Source organism: Triticum urartu, chromosome 2A (genome assembly GCF_056163025.1).
Source record: "Triticum urartu cultivar PI428250 chromosome 2A, HENAU_Tu73, whole genome shotgun sequence".
Classification (NCBI taxonomy): domain Eukaryota; kingdom Viridiplantae; phylum Streptophyta; class Magnoliopsida; order Poales; family Poaceae; genus Triticum; species Triticum urartu.
Window position 1 is genome coordinate 535872991 of NC_141874.1, and position 10123 is coordinate 535883113.

The 10123-nt window shown below is 49.4% G+C and overlaps 1 long non-coding RNA gene across 1 annotated transcript; it reads left to right on the forward strand.

Annotated features, from left to right (window-relative positions):
- The first annotated feature begins 6700 nt into the window (after positions 1-6700).
- On the forward strand, positions 6701-9310 carry LOC147985783 (uncharacterized). The gene is made up of 4 exons (XR_015615151.1): positions 6701-7194; positions 7311-7388; positions 7506-7533; positions 7655-9310. It is a non-coding gene; the product is annotated as an uncharacterized LOC147985783 (long non-coding RNA).
- Positions 9311-10123: the final 813 nt, after the last annotated feature.

Below are 10123 nucleotides of genomic sequence, written 5' to 3' on the forward strand. Positions count from 1 at the left end.
TCTAAATTTTCCCTTTCTTCTTGTTGTCATGTTGGATGTAGTTCTCAAAGCAAGACGTCGAGATCAAGGTGATGCAATGAATCAACATCCTTGAGAAAGACATCTGGATCGTGAAGATTGTGATAGATTGTGCCCCTCTGTCTTCTTACCTCATGTCTTGAATCTCGGGGCGAGATTCTTGTTTAGTGGGGGCGAGTTGTCACAGCCCTAGAATTGGTTGTAACTAGTTGCACAAGCATTCATGCATCATGTATATATTTCTGAAAGTTGAATTGGGGAAAGTGGAAAGCCTCAGAAATCTTTTCTAAAAATGATCAACATTAAAAATTGTTTCAAATAAACCCAAGAAAATGTTCCTGTTCATTTCTGGAAATATTGGCAAGAGGTAAAATTCAAACCAATATTTTTGGAATCACAGAAATATTTATTTGGGCCTTTGAATTAAGTCAATACTTATTTGAATTGGAGCTACTAATTCCTATAAAATATTTGCTAGCTCCAGTTATTCTGAAACTTGGTGAGGGCCTCTGGTTTAAATCAGATAGTGCCCATAAAAGTTTGCAGAATTTTATAAAGTGTTTTAGTATTTAAACTAAGTCAAAACATACTGCAAAAAATAGAAAACAGAAAATAGGAAAGAGAGAGAGAGAGAAGAACTCACCTGCCTCACCCACTTGGGCCTCCTTACCCGGCGGCCCAGCTAACCGGCCTAGCCCACCAGGGGCATACCTGTCTTCAACCTCTGCCTACTGGCAGAGGCGAGGCCGAGCACGGCGCCCACACGGGCTAGCACGCAGCTGCCTGCCTGGCCCTTGCTGGCCAGTGCGATGCCGCGGATGACCACCCCGTTGCCGTACGGATCCGCCTGACCTCTCACTTGCCCCCGCCCCGCTCTCTGCCTCGCTTCCCCCTCGGACCCGAGAACGCCGGAGCGCAACCGTCGCTGCCGCCCGCTGTCCCCGTGGCCACCGAGCTCCCCTCGCCTCTCCGAGCAGTCCACGGGCTGCGCCACGTCTGCCTCGTCCTCTCCACCAAGCTACGCGATGCCGGACGCCCCCACCACCATCTTCTTCAACCTCGGTCACCGGAGATCCCTCTCGGCCTCCCGCTCATCCTCGACCCTCCCCGGCCTCGCCGTCTGCGCCAAACGATCCTCTGTGAGCCCCCGATCGAAACCCCCCTTACCTCGTCGTCGCATGCATCCTCTAGATAGCTCCACAGCCGGAACCGAGAGCTCCACGTCACCGGCGATGTCCCCGCCGTCGCTGCAGCCGCTGAGGCTCGAAACCGAGCGCGTCACCGTGCTCAGCATGTTCCCAGGAGTCGACCGCGGCCACCCGCGGCTCCTGCCGTTCCCTGCATCGCCTAACCCGCCGTTGGCCGAACTCCGGCCGCCGCAAAGCTCGACGTTGCCGTCGTTTCGGACCACCCCGAGCCCAAACACCACTACCACTGGACGCGGACGAGTCTCCTCGTCATGTAGAGCCTCTCCGCCGCACAAATGGTCGCCTGTGGGCGATTCCCGAGCCGCACCGCCGTCTCGGCCCTCGCCGGCGGCTAAACGCCGGCGGGTTGACCGCTTTGACCGGCAGGGTTGACCCTGCTGGCCCGGGTAGACCCCGGTTTGACCTTCCCTGGGTCCTGACGTGTGGGCCCAGGCCCCTGTTTAATTACTGTTAGTTTAATTAGTGTTAATTAACTTAGTTAACCCACTGACTCGCTGACATGCGGGCCCAGCCCTAGATTAGTTAAGTTAATCACCTACTTAGCACTAACAGGCACTATTAGTTAGATGTGACACTGACACGCGGGTCCCACAGGTCAGGTTTGACCTGGACCGGGCCTGTTGACCTGCTGACGTCGGCATGACCTAATGCTGATGCAGCATTACTTTTCTGGATTTAATTTAATGCAGGAAATTCCAGAAAATAGTATAAACTTCTAAAATTCATAGAAATTCAACCGTAACTCCAAATGAAATAAATTATATATGAAAAATGATCAGAAAAATTCAAGGAATCCATCTGTACCATTTTCATGCATGTTTGAACAATGTTGTCCTCTGTTTTGGACAAAACAATTAAATGGCATTTAATAAAGCACATATGGAGTTTGAATTTGAACCTAGTGTTCAAACCAACTCCATTTAACTTGTTGCTAGTTGCATTAGGCCAATCAACAGCATATTGCCATGTCACATTCATGCATCATATTGTTGCATGGCATTGATTGTGTCCTTCCCTGTTTGCCGGTAACCGTCCCCTCTCAGACGATGATGTTTCTGACGACGTGATCAATGACACTGATGAAGAGATATACTATCTTCAGAAGTGCCAGGCAAGCAAAAACCCCTTGTTCATTCCGATACAATCCCACTCTCTCACTCCGGCTCTCTTTTACTGCATTAGGACAACAACGATTCAACTGTTACATGTTGCGGTAGTTGAACCCCTTTCCTCTGCATGACCTGTCATTGCCACAGTAAATAGATGAAATCCACTAGCATGAGTAGGAGTTGTTTGAGCCCTGATGTGCCTACTCATTCATGCTTGTTTGTCATGCCTGCTATTGCATAGAGTCGTGTCAGGTCTGGTTCATCGGGGATGAACCGGAGGTGTGTAAACATGTCCTACAGTGTGTGAACACGATTTGGTAAAGGTAGCGGTGAGAGGCCATGTAGGAGTACATGGTGGGTTGTCTCATTGAAACCGTTCTTAGGAACTGAGTTCTGTGTTTGTGATCCATGAAACAGTTACTACCACGCATTGGGCCCGAAACCAATGGACCCTCTCGGCTTCTTGATCACCCTTGTCCTCTGTCCAGGAGTTGCAACTAGTTTCTGGTGTTTATAGGATATGTGTTGGCGGCCGTGCGTAGCGCTGACCCTAGGGGTGGGCTATGTTGCGGTAGATACACTGTGGCCGGGCATGCCGGGCGCCCGTTTGGTGTCTCGGAACCCTGTACACATCGTTCGGGGCCGTATGTGGAAACCTCGGCCGGACTCCCTGCGGATGGAACCTGGATAGGCGATAAACCTGGACTAGAGACTTGAGTGTTTAGGTAGGCCGTGGCCGACACCCTCGTTGGGCTTCCGCTTGAAGGTTGCCGAGTACATGTCGTGTAAACGGCGGTAAGTGGTGAGAGCGTGTGTGAAGAAGTACACCCCTGCAGGGTTAACATCATCTATTCGAATAGCCGTGTCCGCGGTAATGGACTTCTGGGTTGCCTATGACAGTTCATAGACAAGTGAAAGTGGATACTCTAAAACTCGCAAGATAAGTGTGAGTGCTATGGATGGCCTTCTCGTAGGGAGACGGGAGCGGATCCATAGTGGTGTATTGAATGGTGAATATGTGGACTCGTGTGCGCCACCTCAAAAGAGTTGCTAGCAATCGTAGTTCAGGTTAGCCACTGAGTCAAAGCTGGCTTGCTGCAGTTAAACTACACCACCCCCCTTGTTGATACCGATGCATATGTAGCTAGTTCTGATGTAAGTCTTGCTGAGTACCTTTGTACTCACGTTTGCTTAATTTATGTTTTGCAGAGAGAGACTTCAGTCTCGCTAGTAGTTCCGCGTGGACTTCGACGTTTAGCTTGATACCTCAGCTACGATCTTGTGCCTCGGCAGGATCTGGTAGATAGTCAGGCTTCTTAGCCTTTTCCATTTGTAGATGTCTGTACTCAGACATGTTAAGCTTCCGATTGTGCCTTGATTTGTATGCTATGGTTGTTGGGTCATGAGACCCATGTTTGTAACATCTCGCTCCACGGAGCCTAATGAATAAATACTTGAGTTGTAGAGTTATGTTGTGATGCCATGTTGTATTTACACATATCGAGCATATTGTGTGTATGATTGAAATGCTTGGTATGTGTGGGATCCGACAATCTAGTTGTTTAGCCTTGGCAGCCTCTCTTATGGGGAAATGTAGTCTAAGTGCTTCCATGAGCCATAGTAGTCCGCTACAGCCCGGTTCACCGGAGTCCTGTTAGCCTAGCACTACTGCTCAGGACACTTGACTCGCCGGCATGTGTTTCACTTCGTTCATGTGTCTGTTCCTTCGGGGAAATGTCACGCGGCGACATCCGGAGTCCTGCCTAGCCTGCTACAGCCCGGGTTCCCGGAGTCCTGTTAGCCCAGTGCTACAGCCCGGATTCACACGCTGCTGACCGACACGCTCGATGTGAATCATGTATGCCTGTCCCCATAGGTTAGTGCCGCTTTGGGTTCACGACTAGCCATGTCGGCCCGGGTTCTCTGTCATATGGATGCTAGCGACACTATCATATACGTGAGCCAAAAGGCGCAAACGGTGCCGGGCCATGGTAAGGCGACACCTGTGGGATACCGTGCGTGAGGCCACAAAGTGATATGAGGTGTTACCGGCTAGATCAATGTGACTTGGAATCGGGGTCCTGACAGGGTCTACGGAGGCGGCCCTTTTCTTCTTCCTCCCCTTAATGGGAGAATCGCTTTCTGCCTCCTCCTCCGCTTCGTCTTCATCTCCCTCGTGGGAGGGGAGAGCTTTAGTATCTCTAGACACTACGTCCGAAGTACCTTTATGACGGAGGCCACCCTTGGCCTTCTTGCTCTTCTTCTTGGCCTTCTTTTCTGGGACCTGATACGGTGCCGGGACTAGCATCCTCGTTGGTAGAGGAATGGCTGGGTCTTCAGGTAGCGGAGCCGGACACTTGACCCGCTCCGCCTTCGTTGTCCAACCCTGCATGAGGAATGAAAAACTCAGTATAACCTTTGATTTGTGAACCGAAGTTATGTTCGGAAACAAAATACTTACCAGAGTGGCCGAATTCGCGCTGTCGAGGCCGATGTCGTCGATCTTCTTCGGCCACGCCTTGGCCTTGAAGAGCAGCTTCCAGATCTCTTCGTGCATTGTGCTGAAGAATCGCTGCAGGGTCCGTGACCCTTCAGGATTGAACTCCCACATGTGGAGAGGCCGGCGCTGGCAGGGGAGGGTCTGGCGGAAAAGCATCACCTGGATCACGTCAGTGAGACTGGTGTTCTCGCATATCATATTCTTGATGCGCTTTTGCAGCATCATCACTTCGTCGGACGACCCCCAGTCCAGACCCTTGTTGGTCCACGACGCGAGCCGCATAGGGGGCCCGGATCTGAACTCAGGAGTGGCCGCCCATCCGGCGCCGCGGGGTTCGGTGATGTAGAACCACTCCTGCTGCCATACCTTGGAGGTCTCCACGAAGGCTCCTTTGGGTCAAGTGGTGTTGGGGAGCTTGCTCACCATGGCACCGCTATAGTCCGCGTGCTGCCCGTCAACCACCTTCGGCTTCACGTTGAAGACCTTGAGCCATAGGCCGAAGTATGGGGGTATGCGGAGAAGCGCCTCGCACATGACGATAAACGCCGAGATGTGGAGGAAGGAATTTGGGGCTAGATCATGGAAATCTAGCCCGTAATAGAACATGAGGCCGTGGACAAAGGGGTGGAGGGGAAACCCTAGTCCGCGGAGGAAGTGAGGGATAAACACCACTCTTTCGCCGGGCTTCGAAGTGGGGATGACTTGCTTTTTGGCAGGGAGCCTGCGTGCGACGTCCGTAGTCAGGTACCCCGCATCTCGGAGCTCCTTGGCGTCCTTCTCCGTGACGGAGGCACCCACTTGCCCTGTGAGCCGGATCCGGACATGGCTGGAGAGGTTGGTGGTGATGGGGAAGATCGACGCTTGGGCGCTGGAGCTCGAGAATGGGAAGGTAGAGGAAGGAAGAAGGTATGGGGTGAAAAGTGGGATCTTTATCCATTTATATAGGCAGTGAATATCAAGCGCTCTCCTTAAGCCTTAAAACTGGCCTGTTCTCAAGGGTTTGTGCGAATAGCACAGTTGGATTACCCAAACCCGTATTGATGGGGATCCCGCAATAAATGGACACGATCTCTGCTTTGACAAGACGTGTCAATAGAGGTCGCTCCTCGAAACACGTAGCGGGAGGTCGAAAATCGGTTCAAAGTGATAAAGAGGCCAGACTTGGCGTTTCGCCCAAAAAAGTTGTCAGTTGACAAACCTTATCCTATATACCTAAGAGATTCATCCCCACTATCATATTTATCTCCACATGCAAGCTATCCACATCAGCCATGCAGCCACGTCAGCCCATCTAATGTTTTTCGTTTAAGGTTCATGCCAAATCATTCCTTTGCTGCCGCCTCCACAAGGTGGAGAGTCGCTACCTTCCCCCACAACGCATGGGTTGTACAAATCCATTCCTGGCCAATTAACTGCCCCAACCATTAATTTAATCTCTATATTCTACTATTCATCTTCTCTCCCATACGCATTGGGAAAAGAATTCTATGAGACCAGGTCTCATGCGAGACCCATCTTGATGGATGACACGTGGCATTCACAAATCACAAAGCATCCTCCACCCCCCACTTAAAATCAGGGGGGAGAGAGATAAGATGCTTTGTGATTTGTGAATGCCACGTGTCATCCATCAGGACGGGTCTCACCTGCTAACCGTGAGACCTGGTCTCATATAATTTTTTTCCTACGCATTGGAGTACTATTCATCTTCTCCGCCGAGTTAAAGGCAACCCTTTCCTTTTCTTTTACAACGAACCGTGTCATTTGACTGTTTTATCTCCCATACAGTACACGATTGTTCCTTTTCGTCTTCCATTCATCGATCATAAATAGATGCGCATTGGTTCCTGCACGAAGCAAAGCACCGCCGCCTCCTGCCTCGCCCCTCCCACCCTCCCTCATGATACCCTGATCCATCCCCTCTTCTCTGTCCAGCCCCTGCACAAGTCACGCAGGAGGCCTTCGTCCCACTTCCCCCCATCGCCTCTTCTCCCGATCCAACCCCTGCGTGAGCTGGAGGAGGAGGATTGCACGAGCTAGAGAACTCCAGTACCCTCCTACCCCCACCATGATGAGGCCTTCTTTCCCGATCCGTAGGTAGGTAGACGACCAGATGGCGAGGACAGGGCCCTGCTCACCGTCGCCTCATCTCCACCAAGATTGAGGCTAATCCGCTCCTGCACGCTGTTGGAGAACTCCGCGAGGATATCTCCGCCCGAGCCAGAGGTAGATGGCGAGGACGAGGGGCTGCTCGTCGTCGCCTCATCTCCTAGCGTTCGAGGCCGATCTGCTCCTGCATGCAGTTGGGAATCCCACGCCAAGGTCAATCTGCTCCAACACACGTGTTTGCCGTGACATGGTGACAGCTACGAGCATCTTATCCACAACTCTCTTTTCTTCCTATTCATTTCTTTCTGTGGATTTATCTGGTGGATGCATCAGCTGAGTGGATTCTTCTTAAATTGTTTCAACTAGACTGCCGCTGTTATCCATCGGGGGATATTATATTTATACCAAGTGCCGCTCCGATTCGTCACACACACAACATCAGAGGTATATTCATCGTTAAGCTGGATCATCATGTTTCCATTTCAATCGAAGCTATTCTGATATTGTTATTTTACTTGGTACAAATAAATTGTTGGCCATTTTGTGCACCGAACCAAGCAGCTAGCTACTGGTGTGTCAACGATTAAAGGTAAATTTCTCATTATGGCCTAGTTATAATTATACAAATATTTAACATGTATTGGGTTATTAACGTATAGCTGTTTTGAGTGCTCTTGACTCATCTGATGCTGGGAATTTGTTGACTGCAGCTAAGGATCAACTTGCCTAGAAAGACAACACAGAAGGACCTGATGCATTATGCACTGCTTGGGTGCATCATGGGCGCCGAGGAATGTAGCTGACCAAGTTTTCATGCATAGTTACTTTGTGTTGCAAACAAATTCTGACTTCAATGCGATAATTTGGACCTCAATTCTTATGACAAGTACTCATGCTCTTTTCAGACAAATGCTTTGAGACAAAGAAATTGGTACTCACTTTGGCAAAAATGAGAGAGAACGGAATCTGTTCTTTTTGTTGATACTAGAGCTCCACCACTTCACTGGCACGTATTGTAAGCAACTATAATGGCCAATCCTTTTTTTTATAGTTAGCATTCTTTGTGTAGATCGCAAGCATGCAGATACGAAGATTGATTTACTACAATAATTACTACAACTATCTCAAAAAGGCATTTGTATATGACCGTTCATATTGTGCCCATTTCAGAAACTCCTTTAGCGTGTTGATATACATTAATATAAATATGAGTCACACAAGATTGCTTATGTCCTATATTTAGTAAAGAAATGATCGCATAATTCACATTTTGCAGTATTTATATTTATACCAAGTATTGTGTCCATTGCAAAAATATATATCATAAGTACGTAGATACACTATGCAAAGAGTTGTTCAAATTATCTATCATCATGTTTATAGACTAAGAATTTCCGCAGCAACGCGCGGGGTATAATCTAGTTTTGACTAAGAGGCGGGAGCACTAGAGACCCAGAAACTTGCAATGAAAGTGATGGTTTAGTCCACAAACTTGCGAAAGGTGATCAAGTCATCCTTAAACTTGTAATGTAGGTGAAGATTTAGTCCAAACCCAATCCTAAACGAACAAATGGTGCCACGCTGGCCGTGTGGTGGCACAACCGTTCGCCCTGGCATTTTTTTACAAAATACCCTTGAACTTTCAAGAAATCACGTGTTGTGTATAGTCCAGCTTATGTTTGGGTGCGCGCGGTAGAACCCCTTTGTCCGCCTAATCTTCTCCTCTTGCTTTGTCTTTTTCTTGACACCCATCTGTGTGCTGCAACCATTGGCATAACATCCAACATCTGCACCGTTTTTTGTCTCCCGCATCTCCAAAATAAACCTAAAAAACTATATATTCATTTCCTTTCTCCGTAGGCCCATACCTGTATTTGTATGTAGCGCTCATCTGGATGGGATCGATCACGGGCCAATTAACGGCCGTCGTCGCCTGGCCCCTGCTGCACGTAAATGATGTTCTCCGGCACAGGAGCAGTAGCGCGGGGAGCACAGTTGAAGCGGACGTATGGGCGTGCGTGGTGGTCGCTTAGGCGGATCGCAGGATCGGCGGCGAGGACAAAGAGCATCTGACGGAGGCCGAGCTTGTGTACGTGCCGGCGGGTCATAGAAGGGATGGCCGGATGCTCTCCGTGACCTTGTCTTGCGCCTTGAAGTCACGATCACACAGCCGGGCGTGAAACAGCGGGAACACGAGGGTGTCCAACACCCGCATGTTGGTGATCTCAAAGATGGCCAGCCGTCGGCTGGAGAGCAACGAGGCGCGAGAGGCTGTCCTCGGCCGTGGGGAGTATGAATCGGCGGGCATGAGATGGCATGTCTAACTTGAAATCGGCCGGTATGAATTGACACATTGGATTTGTTTATCCTGGAGTACGTATGACGGCATGCCATGCGCACACGTATTTGAGCTCCGTAGCCCTCCTTCGCCGTGCACACCATCGCAAGGACGACATACACATCGACGACCGCGCGGAGCATAGCGATGTGGCCGGCACAACATTTGGCACCGGCCTTGCGTCGACGCCGAAGATGACAGGATCAGACCTGCGCAAGAATGGCATACGCATCCATGACCGCGCCATGCATAACAACGTGAACAATGTAGCAAGGGGTACATATGTAACTGCCAGTTACATGTCCATCACTAGATATGCAACTAACGACACATGACACACTTCACGCGCAACTGCTAGCACGGCAATATGTGTGTAACTAGAGGGTTTTTTTTTGTATTTTCTACTTTTTCCCGTGTGTTCGGGCTTGAATTTATAATTTTCTACTTTTCCCAGTTGCAAATGAATAAAATGCAAAAAAATTTAAAAAAATCATAAGACATGCACGTGCAAAACTATTCACATATGTTCTTTTGCGAACTATTCATGTTTGTTGGTCGAGCCAATTAATTAGGCTTGTGGCCGGCCTCACGTAGCTACCGTAATGCAGCCCAAACAACAAGTGTTAGAAAAAAGACAAAATAAGAGGACAAAGGGGGTATAAAAAAAAGAGGACAAAGGGGGATTTTACCCCACGCGCGTGATTGTACTGCCCCCTCCTAAACATAAGCTGGATTGTATGCGCGTCTAAATATAAGCTAGATTATATCGTGCGTGTGATTTCTAGAAAGGTCAAGGGGTTTTTTTGTAAAAATGCTGGGACGAGCCGCTTTGCCACGACGC